Source organism: Myodes glareolus, chromosome 23 (genome assembly GCF_982192425.1).
Source record: "Myodes glareolus chromosome 23, mMyoGla1.1, whole genome shotgun sequence".
Lineage (NCBI taxonomy): Eukaryota > Metazoa > Chordata > Mammalia > Rodentia > Cricetidae > Myodes > Myodes glareolus.
Window position 1 is genome coordinate 13,399,820 of NC_142048.1, and position 23,842 is coordinate 13,423,661.

A 23,842-nucleotide genomic window follows, 5' to 3' on the forward strand; every position below is an offset into this window, starting at 1 on the left:
TAACTTATAAAGGTAAACCTATCAGACTTACACCTGACTTCTCTATGGAAACCATGAAAGCCAGAAGGTCCTGGATAGATGTACTGCAGAAACTAAGAGACCATGGATGCAAGCCCAGATTACTATACCCAGCTAAGCTTTCATTCACTATCAATGGAAAAAACAAAATATTTCAGGATAAAAACAAATTTAAGCAATACGAAGCCACAAATCCAGCCTTACAGAAAGTAATAGAAGTAAAATCACAACCCAAGGAATTCAACAATCCTTAAAATAACTCAGACATCTAGTGACCCTTCAGCAGCACAACTCAAAGAAGGGAAACACATAAACTCTACTATCAAAAAAATGACTGGTCATTAATATCACTTAATATCAATAAACTCAATTCACCTATAAAAAGGCACAGGCTAAGAGATTGGATACGAAAACAGGATCCAACATTCTGCTGTTTACAAGAAACACACCTCAAACACAAAGACAGACATCTACTCAGAGTAAAGGGTTGGGAAAAAGGTTTTTCAATCAAATGGACCTAAGAAACAAGTGGGTGTGGCCATATTTATTTCTAACAAAATTGACTTCAAACTAAAATAAATCAGAAGAAATGGAGATGGATATTTTATGCTCATAACAAGAACAATTCATCAGGATGAAGTCTTAATCCTGAATATGCCCCTAATATTAAAGCACATGCTTATGTAAAAGAAACATTGCTAGAACTCAAGGCACACCTCAAACCCCACACACTAAAAGTAGGAGACTTCAACACACGTCTCTCACCAATGGACGTGTAAATCAGACAGAAACCTAACAGAAAAATAAGATAATTAATTGAGGTAATGAATCAAATGGACTTAAGAGACATTTATAGAATGTTCCATCCAAATAGGAAAGAATATACCTTCTTCTCTGCAGCTCAAGGAACCATCTCAAAATATCTACCACATACTCGGTAACAAAACAAACTTCCACAAATACAAAAAAAATATTAGTAACCACCTGTGTCTTGTCAGATCACCATGGAATAAAGTTAGAATTTAACAATAACTCTACCCCCAGAAAGCCTACAAACTCATGGAAGCTGAACAGTCAACTACTGATCCACCCCTGTGTCAGGGAAAAAATAAAAAAATTAAAGTCTTCCTTGAATTCAATAAAAATAAAGACAGAACATACCCAAACCTATGGGACACTATGAAAACAGTGCTAAGAGGAAAGTTCATAGCTCTAAGTGCCCACATTAAAAAAAAAAACAGAGAAAGCTTACATTACAGACTTAACAGCACACCTGAAAGCTTTAGAAAAAAAGAAGCAGACTCATCCAGGAGGAGTAGAAGACTGAAAATAATCAAACTGAGGGCTCAAATCAACAAAATAGAAACACAGAAAATAATCCAAAGAATCAATGAAACAAAGAGCTGGTTCCTTGAGAAAGTCAACAAGACTGACAAAGCTTTTTCCAAATTAGTCAAAGGGCCAAGAGAGAACATGCAAATTAACAAGATCGGAAAAGAAAAGGGGGACATAACAACAGACACTGAGGAAATTCAGAGAATCATTAGGTCTTACTACAAAAGCTTATATGTCACAGAATTAAAAAATGTAAAAGAAATGGACTTGCTTTTAGATCAGTACTATTTACCAAAATTAAATCACGACCAGATGAACAATTTAAACAGACCTATAAGTCGTGAAGAAATTGAAACTGTCATAAAAAAAAAACTCCCAATCAAAAAAAAGCCCAGGACCTGATCGTTTTGATGCAGAATTTTATCAGAACATCCAAGAAGAGATGATACCTATACTCCTTAATGTGTTTCACATAATTGAATCAGAGGAGTTATTGCCAAACACTTTTTATGAAGCTACAGTCACCCTGATTCCAAAACCACACAAAGACCCAACCAAGAAAGAGAATTAGAGACCAATCTCACTCATGAACATCGATGCAAAAATTCTCAATAAAATTCTGGCAAACAGAATTCAAGAACACATTAAAATATTATCCATTGCAATCAAGTAGGTTTCATCCCTGAGATGCAGGGCTGGTTCAACATATAAAAATCGATCAATGGATCGGAGGGGTGAGTTTGCTTCTGGCCCGCAGCAGGTGCCCAGCGAGGAAGAGTTCAGACTGTCCCCGACCCCATAGACTCCCAGGTCACCCTGCAGTGGTGGCTCCACCCTGCTAAACTCTCCCGCCTGCCATCCCAGCTTCCATCCCAGTACACCTTCCTATATTTCTCCCTTCCTCCTGGGGCCATAAAATTTCCCCAGCTCAGCTGCCTTGCTCACTGGGCCTGGGCTGTAGGCGCACCCGGAAGGAGGGAGTGCCTGTGTTTCAATAGCCTGCCTGAGGAAAGGTAGGGCTTCTGTCAGTGAAGTCTCTGCCCAACAAGGGAACCTGACCCAGTACCAGAAGATTCAATAGAGAGCATCTGAAGGAAGAGATGGGCAGATGCCAAGGCAAGACCTCGTCCAACAATCTGAAAAACAACATGAAAACACCAGATCCCAACAACCCTACAATAGAAGGACTTGAACACCTTAATCCAGAAGAAGTGGGAAAAAGTGTCATTATGAAAGCAATAGAGTCCCTTAAATAGGACATGAATAACTCCCTTAAAGACCTGGATGAGAAGTATAACAAAAAGTTTGAAGAAATGGGTAAAGAAATGGATGAGAAGTATAACAAAAAGTTTGAAGAAATAAGTAAATCCGTGAATGATACCCTGAAAAACCAAGAAAAAACAATCAAACAGGTAAAGGAAACAGTTCAAGAACTGAAAACTGAAATGGAGGCAATGAAGAAAACACAAACGGAGAACCGGCTAGATATGCAAAACCTAAGTAAACGGACGGAGACTACAGAATCAAGCATAACCAATAGAATACAAGAGATAGAAGAACAAATCTCAGATTCTGAAGATACCATAGAGAATATAAACACTCTGGTCAAACAAAACGGCAAATCCAACAAATTCTCTTCACAAAACATTCAAGAAATCTGGGACACAATAAAAAAACCAAATCTAAGAATAATAGGGATTGAAGAAGAAGAATTGCAGATCAAAGGCCCAGAAAATATATTCAACAAAATTATAGAAGAAAACTTTCCCAACCTAAAGAATGATATTCCTATGAAGGTCCAAGAAGGATACAGAATACCGAATAGACTGGATCAAAAAAAAAATCCCCTCGCCATATAATAATCAAAACACAAAACATACAGATTAAAGAAAGGATATTAAGAGCTGCAAAGGAAAAAGTTCAAGTAACTTATAAAGGTAAACCTATCAGGCATACACCGAACTTCTCTATGGAAACCATGAAAGCCAGAAGGTTCTGGATAGAGGTACTGCAGAAACTAAGGGACCATGGATGCAAACCAAGACTACTATACCCAGCCAAGCTATCATTCACTATCAATGGAGAAAACAATATATTCCAGGATAAAAATAAATTTAAACAATTCGTGGCCACAAATTTAGCATTACAGAAAGTAATAGAAGGAAAATCGCAACCCAAGGAATCCAACATTTCCATCACTGCCTACAATAACCCAGACATCTAGCGACCCTTCACAACCACAACTCAAAGAAGAAAAACACACAAACTCTACTACACACACAAAAAAAAATAATAACCGGAGTCAACAACCACTGGTCATTAATATCACTTGATATTAATGGACTCAACTCACCTATAAAAAGGCATAGACTAAGAGATTGGATACGAAATTCTGCTGTTTACAAGAAACACACCTCAACCATAAAGATAGACATCTACTCAGAGTAAAGGGTTGGGAAAAGGTTTTCCAAGCAAACGGACCTGAGAAATAAGTGGGTGTGACCATTCTAATATCTAACAAAATTGATTTCAAACTAAAATCAATCAGAAGAGATGGAGATGAACATTTCATACTCATAACAGGAACAATTCATCAGGATGAAGTCTCAATCCTGAATATCTATGGCCCTAATATAAATGCACCCACTTACGTAAAAGAAAAACTTTTAGAACTCAAGGCAGTCATCAAACCACACACACTAATAGTAGGAGACTTCAACACACCTCTCTCACCAATGGACAGGTCAATCAAACAGAAACTCAACAGAGAAATAAGAGAATTATTGGAGGTATTGAATCAAATGGACTTAACAGACATCTATAGAACATTCCACCCAAATAGGAAAGAATATACCTTCTTCACTGCAGCTCATGGAACCTTCTCGAAAATTGACCACATACTCGGTAACAAAGCAAACTTCCACAGATAAAAAAAAAATATTAGTAACCACCTGTGTCTTTTCAGACCACCATGGATTAAAGTTAGAATTCAACAACAGTGCTACCCCCAGGAAGCCAACAAATTCATGGAAGTTGAACAGTCAACTACTGAATCACCCCTGGGTCAAGGAAGAATTAAAGAAAGAAATTAAAGTCTTCCTTGAATTTAATGAAAATAAAGACACAACATACTCAAACCTATGGGACACTATGAAAGCAGTGTTAAAAGGAAAGTTCATAGCACTAAGTGCCCATTTAAAGAAAACGGAGAAAGCACACATTGGAGACTTAACAGCACACTTGAAAGCTCTAGAAAAAAAAGAAGCTGATTCACCCAGGAGGAGTAGAAGACTGTAATAATCAAACTGAGGGCTGAAATCAACAAAATAGAAAGACAGAAAACAATCCAAAGAATCAATGAATCAAAAAGCTGGTTCTTGGAGAAAATCAAGAAGATTGACAAACCCCTATCCAAACTAATCAAACGGCAGAGAGAGAACATTCAAATTAATAAGATCAGAAATGAAAAGGGGACATAATCCCAGACACAGAGGAAATTCAGGGAATCATTAGATCTTACTACGAAAGTTTATATGCCACAAAGTTGTAAAATGTAAAAGAAATAGACATTTTTTTAGATAAGTACCATATACCAAAGTTGAACCAAGAAGAGGTGAACAATCTAAATAAACCTGTTAGTCGCGAAGAATTAGAAGCTGTCATCAAAAATCTCCCTACCAAAAAGCCCAGGACCAGATGGTTTCAATGCAGAATTCTACCAGAACTTCCAGGAAGAGCTAATACCTATACTCCTTAATGTATTCCACAATATAGAAACAGAAGAGTCATTGCCAAACTCCTTTTATGAAGCTACAGTTACCCTGATACCAAAACCACACAAAGACACAACCAAGAAAGAGAATTACAGGCCAATCTCACTCAAGAACATCGACGCGAAAATTCTCAATAAAACACTGGCAAACCGAATCCAAGAACACATTAGAAAAATCATCCATCATGATCAAGTAGGCTTCATCCCAGAGATGCAGGGCTGGTTTAACATATGCAAATCTATCAATGCAATCCATCATATAAATAAACTGAAAGAAAAAAACCATATGATCATCTCACTAGATGCTGAAAAAGCATTTGACAAAATTCAACACCCATTTATGATAAAGGTGTTGGAGAGACTGGGGATACAAGGATCATGCCTAAATATAATAAAAGCAATATACAGCAAGCCGACAGCTAACATCAAATTGAATGGAGAGAAACTCAAAGCCTTTCCACTAAAATCAGGAACACGACAAGGCTGTCCACTCTCTCCATACCTCTTCAATATAGTGCTTGAAGTTCTAGCAATAGCAATAAGACAACATAAGGGGATCAAGGAGATTTGAATTGGAAAGGATGAAGTTAAACTTTCGATATTTGCTGACACTATGATAGTGTACATAAGCGACCCCAAAAACTCTACCAAAGAACTCCTACATCTGATAAACACCTTTAGTAATGTGGCAGGATACAAGATCAACTCCAAAAAAACAGTTGCCCTCCTATACACAAAGGATAAAGAAGCAGAGAGGGAAATCAGAGAAACATCACCTTTCATGATAGCCACAAATAGCATATAATATCTTGGGGTTACTCTAACCAAGGAAGTGAAATACCTATTTGACAAGAACTTTAAATCTTTGAAGAAAGAAATTGAGGAGGATACCAGAAAATGGAAAGACCTTCCCTGATCTTGGATTGGGAGAATCAACATAGTAAAAATGGCAATTCTACCAAAAGCAATCTATAGATTCAATGCAATCCCCATCAAAATCCCATCAAACGTCTTCACGGACCTTGAGAAAACAATAATCAAGTTTATATGGCAAAACAAAAAACCCAGGATAGCTAAAACAATCTTATACAATAAAGGAACTTCTGGAGGCATTACCATCCCTGACTTCAAACTCTATTACAGAGCTAAAGTATTGAAAACAGCTTGCTATTGGCATAAGAACAGAGAAGTAGACCTATGGAATCAAATAGAAGGCCGGGAAATTAACCCACACACCTATGAATACCTAATTTTCAACAAGGGAGCTAAAGGTATACAAAGGAAAAAGGAAAGCATCTTTAATAAACGGTGCTGGCAGAACTGGATGTCAACCTGTAGAAGAATGAAAGTAGATCCATATCTATCACCATGCACAAAACTCAAGTCCAAATGGATTAAAGACATCAACATTAATCTGTCCACTTTGAACCTGATAGAAGTGAAAGTGGGAAGTAATCTATAAGATATAGGCACAGGAGGCCACTTCGTAAGTAGAACCCCAGTAGCACAGACAATAAGAGAAACAATGAATAAATGGGACCTCCTGAAACTGAGAAGCTTCTGTAAAGCAAAGGACACCATCAGTAAGACAAAAAGGCTACCTTCTGACTGGGAGAAGATCTTTATCAACCCCTCATCAGACAAAGGTCTGATCTCCAAAATATACTAAGAACTCAAGAAACTAAACACTAAAACTCTAATTAACCCAATTAAAAAATGGGGTACTCAACTGAACAGAGAATTCACAACAGATGAACTTTGAATGGCCAGAAGACACTTAAGGACATGCTCAACCTCCTTAGCAATCAGGGAAATGCAAATCAAAACCACTTTGAGATACCATCTTACACCTGTCAGAATAGCTAAACTCAAAAACACCAACGATAGCCTATGCTGGAGAGGATGTGGAGTGATGGGAACACTCATTCATTGTTGGTGGGAATGCAAACTTGTGCAGCCACTGTGGAAATCAGTGTGGCGGTTTCTCAGGAAACTGGGAGTCAACCTCCCTCAGGACCCAGCAATTCCACTCTTGGGAATATACCCAAGAGATGCCCTATCATACTACAAAAGCATTTGTTCAACTATGTTCATAGCAGCACTGTTTGTAATAGCCAGAACCTGGAAACAACCTATGTGCCCCTCAATAGAAGAATGGTTAAAAAACGTGTGGAACATATACACATTAGAGTTTTACTCAGCGGTAAAAACAATGACATCTTGAATTTTGCATGCAAATGGATGGAAATAGAAAACGCTTTACTGAGTGAGGTAACCCAGACCCAAAAGGAGGAATATGGTATATACTCACTCATAAGTGGATTCTAGGCATAGTTAAAGGTCTTTGAGCCTATAATTCGTGATCCTAGAGAAGCTAAATAAGAAGGTGAACCTGAAGAAAATCATATAGTTATCCTCCTGGATATTAGAAGTAGGCAAGATTGCCAGGCAAACCTGGGTCACGGGGGGTGGGGGTGGAAGTAAGTGGAGATGGTTAGGGAGAGCAGAGAGGGGGAGGATTAGGGATGGCTTGGGGGAATGGGAGGTGGGAGGGAGGAAGGATGGTTATGGGAGCAGGGAAAATTATATCTCAACTAAGGGAGTTATTTTAGGGTTTGCAAGAGACTTGATTCTGGAGGGGTTCCCAGGCACAAGGAGAGGTCCCTAGATGGTACTCTGGGCAGCAGAGGAGAGGGTGCCTGAACTGGCCTTGGCCCATAACCATACTGATGAATATTTTACATGTCACCACAGAACCTTCATAAGGCGATGGATGGAGATAGAGACAGAGTCACATATTGGAACACTGGACTTAACTCCCTAGGTCCAAATGAGAAGCAGAGGGAGGGAGATCGTGAGCAAGGAAAGCAAAATCAGAGGGGGCCTTTATCCGATGATGGATGGAGATAGAGACGGAGACCCACATTGGAGCACTGGAAGTCAGGACCGCGAAGGGTGCGTTCACCCACTGATACAATGGAACTGGTCGAATGAGAGCTCACCAAGGCCAGCTGGACTGGGACTGAACGAGCATGTGTTCAATCCGGATTCTCTGAATGTGGCTGAAATGGGGGCTGACTGAGGCCCCAAGGTCCAAATGAAGACTGAGAAGCCAATGACAATGGCACTGGGTCTTGTTTTGTCTGCATGGACTGGCTTTTTGGGATCCTGGCCTGTTTGGATGCTCACCTTCCTGGACCTGGAGGGAGGGGGAGGAACTTGGATTTCCCACAGGGCAGGAAACCCTGACTGCTCTTGAGAATGGTGACGGAGGAGGAGAGGGAGAGGGGGGAGCGGGAGGGTATTGGGAGAAGGGGAAGAAGTGGAAAGAGTGTTTTCGGATACTTGAATAAACAAGTCTAACCAAAAAAAAAAAAAAAAAGAATAGATTGACTTAAAAATAAATAAATAAAAACTGAAAACTATTTATAGACAGTTGTATTAAGAAAAGAGAAAAAAATCAATAATGTGTCTATGTCATTGTTCGCACTGGCAGTAGCAAAGAAAGTCCGTGTACACATTTCCTTCAACAAAGGAAATAGTGCCATTCCCTGGTGAGCAAGTATTGAACCTATGGGGGCCATTCTCATGCAAACCATGATAGCCTCTCTCACCTAATCAATAATATGACTTCTCAATGCTAAAGAGAAAAATATCCAAAACTAAACCCACAGACAACCTTCCTCAACTCAGCTGGAGCCACAGCCCATTTGAGTCACTGTATTCCAAGAGCATGAAAACAGTAGAAATGCCTAAAATGTGAGAGTCAGTAACTTTGGATCAGGCTAGTTACATTTAGTATTGTCTCTAACTTCTTCAAAGGTTAGAAACTTGTCCATTTATTTAATTTCTATATGCATCCTCTATAAAGTTATCAATTTTGGCTACCTCTGTCAGCAACAATAAACACAATCACACTTTCTTTTGTAGGGAATGATTTTATCTTTTACAAATTCAGGAGGAGAAAAACTTTCTGAGGAATCACAAAATGGAACATTTTTTTGAGCATAAAGACTACAGGTGTTGTACAAAGCAAAATATTTCTATCAGCTAGGGACAGAAGAGAAAGCAGGAGGCACTGAAGACATAATGTACTAGGCAATATCACAACAATAAGCACAAATGATGTAGATGGGCCTTCTGTTATGTGTTATTTTCATTGGTTAATAAAGAGATTGCCTTGGCCCTCTGATAGGACAGAAAATTAGTTAAGGTGAAGTAAACAGAACAGAATGCTGGGAAGAGAGCAATGAGACATACTGAATCTTTTGGTAAGCCACCACCTCGTGGTGCTACACAGATTATTAGAAATGGGTTAATCAAGATGTGAGAGTTAGTCAGTAACTAACTCTCTAGAGATAATGGGCCAGGCAGTGTTTAAATGAGTACAATTTGTGTGTTATTATTTCTGGGGTTAAGCTAGCTGTGCGGGAGCCAGTTGGGATGAAAGCAGGCCTGCCCGCAGCTCCACACTACAAATGGCACCAACGTGTGGATAACTGAATCCATAGAAAGCCTGAGAAAGTTTGGGAAAGTATAGAGTAAAGCATGTTTTGTTGGTAGCACCAATTTCTCGGGTCTGCTCTGCTTGCTAGAGGCAAGCAAATGCTCTCATCTAAGAGAGGTTTCCTGACTCAGCTTTAGCTGCAAAACTTTGCAGCTCCTTTAAGAGTTCCTGCCACGAAACACTTAAACGATGTTGATGAAAAGCTGAATGCATGCTTTTGAGTTTTCAGCCGTAGCAGGAAAAAAGCTGAGCTGTTTTAAAATGTTGGCTTTCTGGGCTCTCCGGCCAAGGTAAACTCTGACTCTTTCAGGCAGGCAGTCCGACTATGGAGGATTTGAATGTGGTCTGTGAGCAGAATGCTGCAGCTTGCTTGCAGTGCCACAGAGTTGTGGCGATAAAAATGACTCCAGCGGTACCTCCACCGTCAGGCTGGAAAGCTAAAGAATGGGCTGGATTCAGCTATCAAAGTCATGGCTCTAATATTCTCTTTAACAACTCATGTAGTCAGAAAAAGAGAGATATACAGTAAAGAGAGATTCAAAGATAAAGAAAACCTCTAAATGGTTTACAGTGTGTTAAAAATATATGCAGGCTAAATGTTAAAGTTCTTAAAGTAAAAAAAAGGAAGAAAGAAAATAGTTGGGTGTGGTGGCACACACCTTTAATCCCAACACTTGGGAGGCAGAAGTAGATTGACTTCTGTGACTTCAGGGTGTGGTGGTACACACCTTTAATCTCAATGCCTGGGAGGCAGAGACAGACAGATCTCTGAGTTCAAGGTGTGGTAGCACACACCTTTAATCCCAGCACTGGGGAGGCAGAGACAGACAGATCTCTGTGAGTTCAAGAACAGCCTGGTCTACAGAGTTATTCCAGGACAAACATATACAGAGAAACTGTGTCAAAAAGTAAAAGTAAAAATAAAAGAAATAGAGGTTAAAATAAAATTGCATAAAGATGGAAAATACACAGAGAATCTTGATACTGTATGCTATTATGCTCTCTTTGAATTGTTTGAATGCCAAGGAAGGAGCAACAGCTGCTAAAAGATATTTGTTTATAAATGCTGCTGAACTAATCCAAGATAGATATTTTGAAAATACCTTGACTTCAGAATTTGGATCTAAGGATATGATACTTTGGAAAGGAGGTTCTTCTTTTGTTTTCAAAGAGGATGAGACCCTGTGGATTGCTTCTATCCCAATATGGTATGATAGACCACGCCTTTCTGAAAGGTTGCTATGAACACCCTCAAAAAATTACTTCATTCAACTGTCAACTGAGATGAAGCTAGCAAACAGGTTTACTGTGAAAGACCTGATTAACAGCGCCCCTATACATCAGGAAGAAGTTTGGAGAGAAATAACTTCATCCATATTCCCAGATATTGTTTATAAATGTTCTTTTACATTTAAAGGAGGATATGATATAGATATGAATAATTTGCTTTGTTATGGATTTTAAGGCCAATTTTGTTATATGTATATATATTTCTGATCTTGATTGATGTATTGTGATTGTGTAGTTCATTTTAAAAATGTAATGTATAATTATAAAATATAGGTTGTTAATGGATAATCATCGATAATAGTCAAGCTTGTAGTAATGTTAGTTTAATTTTCTAGATGTGTATAGATATATTTCAGATAGGCATTATTCATATCTTTCAAAGACTACAGAACATGGCATTTAATGTTTTAATAACTTAGGGCTTTTCATGACAATGAGACATGTCTGCTCCTGGCAGCACCAATCTACTTCAAGAGGAAAATGGGCATCGAAGAGGCTCCTAATGGAGTTGGTTAGCCATTTGGGCAAGACACTGCTCTTGCCTGGACTGTAGTATAAACTGGACACAGAGAACCTGCAGAAAGAGGACTGCTAAACTTGCCTAAAGGTGAGATGATCTCTCGGGGTTCCTGATTCATGAAAGAGTCTGCGAGACATTCTGCAGGACACAGCAGCTAGTGACTGAACTGCCTTTGAAATTTCCTGCTTCTTGGAAATGTCTCTGCATATTATGGGCCTGAAGGCCGAGAATGGATGCCCCAACAATACAGAGGAACTTTGGGTGACTGTCCAGGCAGCGAGATGTCTCTGTCATTTCTAGAGTTTTGGAAGTTGCTTACTTCTTGTTTACTTAGGTAATATTATATCCTTCTGGAGTCTTTGATGGAGTTAAAGAATGGCTAGTTATAGTTATAGTTTTCCATTATTATGATAAAGATAAAATAGATATAAATATTGTAACTGTAATTCTTACTCAATAACTGTTTTGTTATACGTAATTTTACTATGTTAAAGTGAAAGCCTTTCTTTTTTGTTTAAATTCTCAACAGAAGAACTTCGAATGGCCAAAAGACACTTAAAGTCATGCTCAACATCCTTAGCGATCAGGGAAATGCAAATCAAAACATCTAAGAGATACCATTTTACACCGGTCAGAATAACTAAAGTCAAAAACACCAATGATAGCCTGTGCTGGAGAGGATGTGGAGAGAGGAGAACACTCATCCATTGTTGGTGGGAATGCAAACTTGTGCAGCCACTGTGGAAATCAGTGTGGCGGTTTTTCAGGAAGCTGGGAGTCAACTTCCCTCAAGACCCAGCAATTCCACTCTTGGGAATATACCCAAGAGATGCCCTATCATACCACGAAAGCATTTGTTCAACTATGTTCATAGCAGCACTATTTGTAATAGCCAGAACCTGGAAACAACCTATGTGCCCCTCAATAGAAGAATGGTTAAAAAAATGTGTGGAACATATACACATTAGAGTTTTACTCAGCGGTAAAAACAATGACATCTTGAATTTTGCATGCAAATGGATGGACATAGAAAATGCTTTACTGAGTGAGGTAACCCAGACCCAAAAAGAGGAATATGGTATGTATTCACTCATAAGTGGATTCTAGCCATAATTAAAGGTCTTTGAGCCTATTATTCGTGATCCTAGAGAAGCTAAATTAGAAGGTGAATCTGAAGAAAATCATGTAGTTATCCTCCTGGAGATTGGAAATAGACAAGAGGGCCAGGTAACCTCGGGTGTATGGGGGGGTAGGGGTGTTGTTGGAAGGGGAGAGGGTTAGAGAGAAGGAAGTAGGGGAGGAATGGGGAAAGCTCGGGGGACTGGGATGGGGGGGAGGGAGGAAGGATGGATATGGGATCAGGGAAGTATATATCTCAAGTAAGGGAGTCATTTTAGGGTTTACAAGAGACTTGATTATAAAGGAGATCCAAGGTCCAAGGAGAGATCCCCAGATTGTTCTCTGGGCAGAGGAGAGAGTGCCTGAACCGGCCTTGGCCCATAAACATACTGATGAATATTTTGCATATCACCATAGAACCTTCATCTGGCGATGGATGGAGATAGAGACAGAGACCCACATTGGAACACTGGACTTTATTCCCTAGGTCCAAACCAGAAGCAGAAGGAAAGAGAACGTGAGCAAAGAAGGCAAGACCAGAGGGAACTTTCACCTGTTGATGGATGGAGATTGAGACAGAGACCCACATTGGAGCACTGGACTGAGCCCCCAAGGTCTAAATGAAAAGCAGAAGGAGGGAGAACATGAACAAGAAAGGCAGGACCGTGAGGAGTGTGTTCACACACTGATACAAGGGGACTGATCTAATGAGAGTTCACCAAGGCCAGTTGGACTGGAATTGAACGAGCACGTGATCCAACCAGATTCTATGAATGTGGCTGGCACGGGGTCTTTCTGAAAAGCCATTGACAATGACACTGGGACTTGTTTCCTCTGCATATACTGGATTTTTGGGATCCAGTCTGTTTGGATGCTCACCTTCCTGGACCTGGAGGGAGGAGGGAGGAACTTGAACTTCTCACAGGGCAGGAAACCCTGACTGCTCTTAGTGATGGAGAGGGAGGAGGAGAGGGAGTGGGGGAGTGGGAGGGTGTTGGGAGGAGGGGCGAAAATGGAAACTTTTATAAATTAATAAACTTTGAAAAAAATTTATCAATGTAATCCATCATATAAGCAAACTGAATGAAAAAAATACAATCATTTCATTAGATGCAGAAAAAGCATTTGACAAACTTCAACACCCCTTTATGATAAAGGTTTTGGAGAGGTTAGGGATACAAGGATCATACCTAAATATAATAAAAGCAATATATAGCAAGCCAACAGCTAATATCAAATTAAATGGAGAGAAACACAAAGCTATTCCACTAAAATCAGGAACAAAACAAGGCTGTCCACTCTCACAAGATCTCTTCAACATATTTCTTGAAATTCTAGCAATAACAATAAGACAACATAAGGAGATCAAGGGGATTTGAATCGAAAAGGAAGAAGTCAAACTTTCATTATTTGCAGATGATATGATAGTGTACATTAGTGACCCCAAAAACTCTACCAAAGAACTCCTACAGCTGATAAATAGCTTCAGTGATGTGGCAGGGTACAAGATCAACTCAAAAAAATCAGTAACCCTCCTATACACAAAGGATAGAGAAGCAGAGAGGGAATTCAGAGAAACTTCACCTTTTACAATAGCCACAAATAACATAAAGTATCTTGGGTTAACTCTAACCAAGGAAGTGAAAGATCTACTTGACAAGAACTTTAAGGCGCTGAAGAAAAAAACTGAAGAGGATACCAGAAAATGGAACAATCTCCAATGCTCTTGGGTGGGTATGATCAACACAGTAAAAATGGCAATTCTACCAAAGGCAATCTATAGATTCAACATAATCCCCATTAAAATCCCAACAAAATTCTTCACTGACCTTGAGAGAACAATAATCAACTTTATATGGAAAAACAAAAAACCCAGGAAAGCCAAAACAATCTTATACAATAAAGGAGCTTCTGGAGGCATTACCATCCCTGACTTCAAACTCTATTACAGAGCTACAGTAATGAAAACTGCTTGGTGCTGGCATAAAAACAGAGAAATCGACAAATGGAATCGAAGACCTGGATATTAATCCACAAACCTATGAACATCTGACTTTCGACAAAGGAGCTAAAAGTATACAATGGAAGAAATAAAGCATCTTCAATAAATGGTGCTGGCATAACTGGATGTCAACCTGTAGAAGAATGAAAATAGATCCATATCTATCACCATGCTCAAAACTCAACTCCAAATGGATTAAAGACCTCAATATTAATCTGAACACACTGAACCTGATAGAAGAGAAAGTGGAAAGTAGTATACAACACATGGGCACAGGAGACCACTTCCTACATATAACCCCAGTAGCACAGATAATAAGGGCAACATTGAATAAATGGGACCTCTTAAAACTGAGAATCTTCAGTAAAACAAAGACACTATTATTAAGACAAAAAGGAAACCTACTGATTGGGAGAAGATCTTCACCAACCCTGCAACAGACAACGGTCTGATCTCCAAAATATATAAAGAACTCACGAAACTAGTCTTTAAATTGTTAATTAACCCAATTAAAAATTGGGGCTGAACTGAACAGAGAATTCTCAACTGAAGAAGTTCAAATGACCAAAAGACCCTTAAGGTCATGCTCAACCTCCTTAACGGTCGGGGAAATGCAAATCAAAACAACTTTGAGATACCATCTTACACCTGTCAAAATGGCTAAAATCGAAAACACCAATGATAGTCTTTGCTGGAGAGAATGTGGAGTAAGGGGAACACTCATCAATTGCTGGTGGGAATGCAAACTTGTGCAACCACTTTGGAAATCAGTGTGGCGGTTTCTCAGAAAATTCGGGATCAACCTACCCCAGGATCCAGCAATACCACTCCTGGGAATATACCCAAGAGATGCCCTATCATACTACTAAAGCATTTGTTCAACTATGTTCATAGCAGCATTATTTGTAATAGCCAGAACTTGGAAACAACCTAGATGCTCCTCAATGGAAAAACAGATAAAGAAAGTGTGGAATATATACGCATTAGAGTACTACTCAGCAGTAAAAAACAATGACATCTTGAATTTTGCATGCAAATGGATGGAAATAGAAAACACTATCCTGAGTGAGGTAACCCAGACCCAAAAAGATGAATGGTATGTTTGTATGTAATCACTCATTAGTGGATTCTAGCCATAAATAAAGGACATTGGGCCTATAATTTGTGACCCTAGAGAAGCTAAATAGGATGGTGAACCCAAAGAAAAATATGTAGCTATACTCCTGGATATTGGAAGTAGACAAGATTGCCAGGCAAAAAATTGGGAGCTTGGGGATGGTGGTGGGGTGGGGATAAGGGGAGATGGGGAGAGAGAAGTGAGAAGAGGAGGATGGTGAGATCGTTGGGTGAATTGGACGGTTGGGATGGAGGAAGGATGGATATGGGAGCAGGGAAGTATATATCTTAATTAAGGGAGCCATTTTTGGGTTGGCAAGGCACTTGACTCTAGACAGGATCCCAGGTGTCCAAGGAGATGGCCCCAGCTTGTTCCTTGAGCAGCTGAGGAGAGGGTGCCTCAACTGGCCCTATCCTATAGCCACACTGATGAATATCTTGCATATCACCATAGAACTTTCAGCTGGCGATGGATGGAGATAGAGACAGAGAACCACATTGGAGAACTGGACCAAGCTTCTAAGGTCCAAATGAGGAGCTGAAGGAGGGAGAACATGAGCAAGGAAGCCAGGACCGCGAAGGGTGTGCCTACCCACTGAGACAACGGGTCTGATCTAATGGGAGCTCACCAAGGCCAGCTGGACTAGGACTGATGGAGCATATGGTCGATCCAGACTCTCTGAACGTGGCTGAGAAGGAGGGCTGACTTAGAAACCAAGGATAATGGCACTGATTCTACTGCATGTACTGGCTATGTCGGAGCCTAGTCAGTTTGGATGCTCACCTTCCTAGACTTGGATATTGGGGGGAGGACCTTAGACTTCCAACAGGGCAGGGAACCCTGACTGCTCTTTAGACTGGAGAAAGAAAGGGAAGGGGGATGGGGGGAGGGGGAAGGAAATGGGAGGAGGGGAGGAGGTGGAAATTTTTAATAAAAAAATTATTTAAAAAAAAGAACTAAGAAAGAAAATTAAAAGTTGAAAGGGTAAAAGAACAAATAATACCTAAAGACAGACCTATTAGAACAATGCCTGACTTCTCAATGGAGACTCTTCAAGTGAGAGGGGCTTGAACAGCCCCTCTCTATAAACTCTAAGAAACCACAGATGCGAGCCCAGACTTTACTCAGCAAAACATTCAGTAACAATGTACAAAGAAAGAACGACATTCCGGGGGGTAAAAATGCAAATTTTGACAATATTTATCTACAGAGCCAGTACTAAAAAGGGTCTAGACAGAAAAATACAACCTGAGAAGATTAACCACATTCAAGAAAATATAAAGAATAAATAATATCAAGTCAAAAGAAGGAGAAAGTTAAAATAAAACCCACACCACAACAACAAAGGAACTGGAATCAACAAACATAACTCACAGAAAATTCTCAAAATCAGTGGTCTCAATTCCCCCAAAAAAGACAGAAACTGTCATCAAAGTCAGGGCTGAAATCAAAACAAAAATAAATAAACACATATCTTCAACAAATGATGCGGGTCAAATTGTATGGCTGCATGTTGAAGAATCCAAATAGTTCCATAGGTATTACCCCCCACAAAACTCAATACAAATGGATCAAAGATCTCAACATAAGTCCAGGCAAACTGAATCTGATAGAGAGAACATGGGGAATAGTCTTAAACTCATTGGCACAGGAAGACAAAATACTGATAACACAGAAATTAAGAACAGCTATTAATACATGGATCCTCAAGAAACTGAAAGATTTCTATAGGGCAAAGTACATGACCATTAAAACAAAGAGGAGACCTACAAAATGGAATAATGTATTTTACACCTTCACTAGAGAGCTAATATCAAATTTCATAAAGACACAAAACATACTGACAATCAAGAAAACGAAGAATAAAAATTAAATATGAGGATAGATCTAAACAAAATTTACAAAAGGCAGAAACTCAAATGACTGAGAAGCATTTAGAGTGTAACAGTCAGAGGGGACAGAGGACACCAAGGAGCCAAGGCCTTCTAGACACAACAGGACTGGTGCACACATAAGCTCAGACTGTGGCAGAGTGCAAAAGTGCCTGCATGAGTCAGCCCCAGATGGGGTCCTAGAGCTGAAAGAAGCTAACACCTGTCCTCATCCTTAACCTCAAAGCAACTCCTAATAGGTAGTCACTTGCGAATGAAATATTAATTTTCTCCAAGGGAGTCAAGCAGGGGAGGCAATCCATTCTTAAAGCGAATCCTCATGTCCAGCAGTAGTAGATGGCCAACAGAAACTCACAGCACCGTTGGGGCTCTTTGTCTCATGGTGTTGAGTCAGAGCATTTTATTTCCTATCGTACAGGTCCTTAGCATATGTAATGTGGCTTCTATTTTGTGTTTTATGGGATTCCTGTGTACATAAACATGTATATCTCTGTAGTTTGTTCTGGGGGTGTTTCATCCTGAGCTGGTTACAGGAAAAGGCAGCTGCTTATCACCTAAAAGCAAACTGCTTCGCATCTCCTCGCCAGCCAGCAGGACTCACAGATACAGAGCACAGATCAAGGCAGAAAGTCATCCCAGAGCTCACTCCAGCCCCACTACTACAGACCCTCTTGGAACACTGAATCTAGTTAGTGTCTACAAGTATCTACCCTGTACTCCTTCAGGAATTACCTGGGCTACAACGGGTACTCACACCATGCTCAGACTTTGTACATAGAAAACTGCCAGTAACATGCATGTGTATGTTCTCTTCGACAACATGGGATACAAAAGAACCTCCAATAAAAGAAACATGAAAGTGGCCCTCCCCAGAGTTAATCATCTGAGGATTAAAATATGAAAAATTCTTAGATGATAGAAGTGAAAAACAGACATAAAACTAGAGAAAAATACTAAGAAAACAAATGTCAGATTAGGAAACTAAAGTGGATGGAAATAAAATTGGTCAAGTATGTAGTTTCAAAGAAATGTTCATTGTTAGAACAGAGCTCTAAAACAATCAGCTGGAAAGCTTCTCCAAGTATTGAGGAAAAAAGACAAGCAAACAACAAAATACAAGAAAAACTAAAACAAAAAAACAATAAAAATAAAGTGGACAGAGATACCCATATTGCTGATAGAACACCTAGGTTTTAAGTCCTTTTTCTTTTCTTTTAAAGAATTATTTAAATTCTTATACAGTGTTCTGTATACATACAGGTCAGAAGAGGGCACCAGATCTTATTACAGATGGTTGTGAGCCACCATGTGCTTGCCTGGGAAATGAACTTAGGTCCTTTGGAAGAACAGGCAGAGTTTTTAACCTGTAAGCCATCTCTCCAGCCCCAGGTTTGTCTTATTGACAAACATACTATACTGCTTTAAGTTACACAATTTATTTACTTTCTCTATGTATCAACCTATAGAAATATATGAACAAGTAGCCAGGCAGCGGTAGTACACATCTTTAAAACCCAGCTCTAGGTAAGCAGAGGTAGGCAGATCTTTGCGAGTTTGAGGCCAGCCTGGTTTATAAGAGCTAGTTCTAGGAAGGCTCCAAAGCTACAGAGAAACTCCATCTTGAAAAACAAATGCATATATATTTGTATAAACAGGTATAAAAGATATTTGTCTTAAGTGTGCCTGGTAGGCCACTCAAGAGAATAAAAGTAAGCAATATTGGTGGATATTTTGATGAGAGAAAAAAATACATTTTCTAATTTCTAAAGATAATGTCATAAAGCCAGAATTGTGTGTCAAACGTGCATTTAAGTTCATTCAAAATGCAAAAAGATATAATTTGTCATTAAAAACTGAGAAATTTCAGCAACTTCAGATCTTGAATTATAATTTTCTACAGAGGAAGTAGGGAAACAGACAGGAGACTACTCAAACAAGAGAAACTATACAAGATAAAAAGATTCACTGGAGCTATGCACATAGTTTCAGTGCAGCAAGTCTACTTCCGGTGGTAGCCACAAAGATACAAACTCCATTTTCCAGTCAAACAAAAGATTGCATCTATAATGAATAATATTTCCATAATTGAGCCAATGAAATTTGCTTAGTGGGTGAAGGTGCATGCCTGGAACACAACCTGATGACCTGCGCTCCATCCTTGAGACCTGCAGGATACAGGAAAGGTACACAGTCCTGCAAGTTGCCCCGATCTTCACAAGTACACTGTGCCTTTAAGGAATATGTACATAGGGGCTAGAAAGAAGACAGATGACATGATAATCAAGACTGTGCACCGCTGTTGAGGAGGACCCAAGTTTTGTTCCTCAGCACAGAGGCTGACAAGTGCCTGTAACTCCAGCTCCAGGGAATCCAGTGCCTTTGACATTTGCACTCATATGCACATTTCATACCACACGTACACACACACCATGCACACACACACACCATGCACACACACCACACAATGCACACACACACCACACGCACACACACACCATGCACGCACACCACACAATGCACACACACACACAAACACTGTGCACACACACCAAGCACACACACACACCGCACACCACACACACCATGTACACACATACACACAACACAGACACCACGCACACACACACACCATGCACACAATTTTAAAACATCTAAAAACTATATACTGATTTTTCACTTTTAACTCACTCTGGAAACAAAGCACAAAAATCGTCACAAAATCCTGCAAAATATGATAGACCTTGATTTACTATAAAGAGAGCAAGCGAATCAAGAAGATTGTTAAAGGACACTAGAAGAAAAGGGAGGAAGGATGCTAAGTGCCTTCTCCTCCACTAAGTAGAGACAGTATCTAAAGAAAAATGTATTAAAATCCATTTCTAAAACTAAATTGTGAAGCTCTCTTTCTGAAAAGGATTATATCACTGAGTCACTAAGCACTCTAAGGGACAGTCTCTTCCCTAGGTGCGACCCAGCTAATAAACAGGGGGGAATCAGTAGTATGCCACCATTTTACAACTCCCAGGGCAGGAACAGATCCCGATAACAGTAGAACACATATAGAGGCCAATGTCTGCACCCAGACGGATGTGAGTAACTTATCCACCCTTTCTCCCTCAGAAAGCCAACCAGAATTTGATCAGAACTCTAGCCATAATGACTAATTTACAGGTCATGAGGAGAACAGAGACATATTAATGACACGACAAGAATTGGGAGGTGTCTACAGGACACTAAACATGTAACTCCGGTCCTATAAATTATAATGAGAGAGAAGAAATTCAAAAGGAATATCATCTATACTCAGCATTGTCATGATTATATTTGTATTATCCTTGGAGAACTCTTGACTAAAATAATAAGAGGAAGAAAATGGGGGAGAATGAGGCAAAGAGAGAAAGGAAGGGGAGAGGAAGAGATGCAGAAAAGTGAAGGAAATCGTGAGTATTGGAACAGAATGTTGGAGCTGCTGACAGAAGACTGAGTTTCTATAAAATGCATGGAGAGCCGGGTGACGGTGGTGCAGGCCTTTTAATCCCAATCCTCAGCCTCAGGAGGCAGAGGCAGGAGAATCTCTGTGGGTTCAAGGCTCTCGTGGTCTACAGAACAAGTTCCAGAATAGGCTCCAAAGCTACGAAGAGAAACCATGTCTCAAAACACCCAAAGAAGTAAACAAACAAACAAAAAACAACAACAACAATAAAACTGCCTGGAGAGGAGGTGATTCACCCCCAGTGGGTCAGATTGTAAGATGTCACCAAGCCTCTGCCACCTTGCTACACTGCCTTGCAGAACTTCCTTCCTTCCTTCCAGTTGTCCACTCTTCTTCTTCTTGTTGTTGTTGCTGTTTCTCTGTTTGTTTGTTTGTTTGTTTGTTTGTTTTTGTTTTTCGAGAAAGGTTTCTGTGTACCTGAAAGTAGCTCCGGCTGGCCTCAAACTCAGGGAGATCCTTCTGCCTCTGTGTCCCAATTGTTGGGATTAAAGGTGTGTACCACCACTGCCCAGCCCCCACCCATGCCCAGCCCCCACCACCCTTCTTAACACGACAATCTCTCTAGAGACTAGGCTACAGATAACACAGAAAGTCCCCTATAGCTTGGGAGGCACTGCCACTCGTGAGGAGCGATAATGCAGTTTTAGACACTGAATCACCAACTGGCATTCAACAACTTGCAAGAAAACAGGGAGCTCCACTCCTCTTACTGACTTCAAGCAGCCAGAATGAGCGCCCAGGGTCTGGCAGAATTGCTCTGCCCTGGCAGAGACCTTCACTTCAAGCAGGTGCAACACCAGGCTGTGCAAAAGCGGTTAGCCTGAGCCGGCCCAGGATCTGTAAAATAATACATTCGTTTTGTTTAAATCCACCAAGAGTGTGCTACTTAGTTATGCGGAAACAGAAAACAAACACCTGTTCCTTGCACACGAGTACGTTAAATCTTAGGTGACTAGAACAGGAGACTGAGGCAGGAGGGCTATTCCAAGTTCAGGGCTAGACTGGACTTCTAAGTGCCAGGCTGCACAGGAAGATTGCCTTGAAAAAGGAAGCATGCTAGAAGATGGGAGATTATTGCAGTAAAGCATAAATTGTTTTAGCCACTGACATTTAAGAGGGCCTGGAATTCATCTGGGTTCTTGTTCACAGTCAGCTTCCAGCTCAGCAAGTCTAGAGTAGGGCTCCGGATTATGCACCCAGGAGAAAGACCGCTGATGCCAATGCCTGACTTCTATTGACTGTGCACACATCAGATGTTCCTACTTGTTGATTCCTCCCTGAGATCCCCATTATGACTAAGAGAGCTCAAGACCCTGGACCCCATGTCTTCTTCTTCCCTCCTGGCTCAGCACTGTCAGCTCAGCTCTGGCTTCTGGGTCCTAGTTCTGTCCCCTTCAGCCTCGCAGCAGCCCTCCTTCAGGACAGGACACAGCTAACTTTGACAAGAGCTGCCAGCCCCTGGCCCTCCCAGAATCATATCCTCACCCCATACCACCCACTCCATCCCACTCCACCCCTGCACCCTTGAAACCCAGACCCCTAGACCTGGAACTGGGACCTGCTGCTTTCTGAGAGTAGCAGGACTGCTCTGCAGGAACCCAGAGAGCACAATGGAGAGGGTGGATGATCCCCAGAGACTTGGACTCTGCTGCCTCCTCAAAGAGGAAGCTTCCAAGCCACCCAGGCTGCCTTTTATGCCTGAAGAATAGTTTCAGTTTTCATTCTGTGCCCAGAAGCCGCTCATCACCAATCAAATTGGAGAAGCAGACTTGGAACTATAGCTTTTAGCATCCTTCTATAAAGTCAGGACTGTCAGATGGTGAAAACTGAGGCTTTGGGATTCTTGAGGTAAGTGTGGAGAGAACCCTGACAGAGAAATCTGAGGATGTCTAGGCAAGGCAACAGTGGAGAGGCCAAAGAAGCAGAGCACCAGGTGTGGTGGGTGCCCTCTGCTCCCATGGGTATGCTAAAGACATTAAAGGGGGGCAGGAAAGAATTTGAGAACACCTGAACACTGAAGCCTGTGATTAAACTATGTGAGATCCTCTTTGACCAATAAACACCACTAAACAAACTGAAATTGGAATTGTTTTTATTTCAACCTTGATTTTTTTTTCTTCCCTCCTTCTGCCCCTCAGTCCTTCTCTCCCTCCCTCCCCATAAGCTAATGTAGTAGGAAAAACATAACTTACTTGCGAGTAACACAACTACCACACTCTTACAACACAGGAGGCTACTATGAGCTGAGTGATCTGAGGATAGCCTTGTATTTATTATGTTGTTATCACAATTTTACAAGATGGGTACTTCTGGGTTGCTTTATAGATGAGATAAATGAGAATTAAAGTGACATAGAGGCAATAAATGGTGCCGAGATTCCAAACTTGACATAATTAAAAAAATTTGTTTACAGGATTTGCAATTACCTGAACTGTCAAATGCTTTCTTTCTAGAACTGAAATTTCTTCAAGCTAATAGAGCAATTATTTTATTTTTATTTATTTTTCGATTAAACTTGTATGCTGTTGTTATCCTTTCGGGTTTTCTTGTTGGGCATTTGGGGTAAGCACGTACTGGTTATCCCGTGGTTGTTTTGACTTTTAGTGACTTCAGATTTGTCAGGTGGGAACTTAAAAAACTTTTATTCCTCCCCGTCAGTTTTCTAGTCCTAGTCTGCTTTTTGTTACCTTAATAACATGTCATACCCTGGGTAATTTATAAGAAATTAACTGTATTTATAATAGTTTTGAAAACTTTGAAATCCAGTTTCACTGTGC

General features: G+C 40.3%; 1 pseudogene across 1 annotated transcript in view; it reads right to left on the reverse strand.

Moving 5' to 3' along the window:
• Window positions 1-22,723, reverse strand: part of LOC125413991 (putative ATP-dependent RNA helicase DDX60) — a 136,126-nt pseudogene extending 113,403 nt beyond the window's left edge. Inside the window, exon 1 of the transcript XR_015736151.1 lies at window positions 22,611-22,723. The product of XR_015736151.1 is annotated as a putative ATP-dependent RNA helicase DDX60 (transcript). The remainder of the gene's footprint in view (window positions 1-22,610) is intronic.
• Between the last annotated feature and the right edge of the window lie 1,119 nt (window positions 22,724-23,842).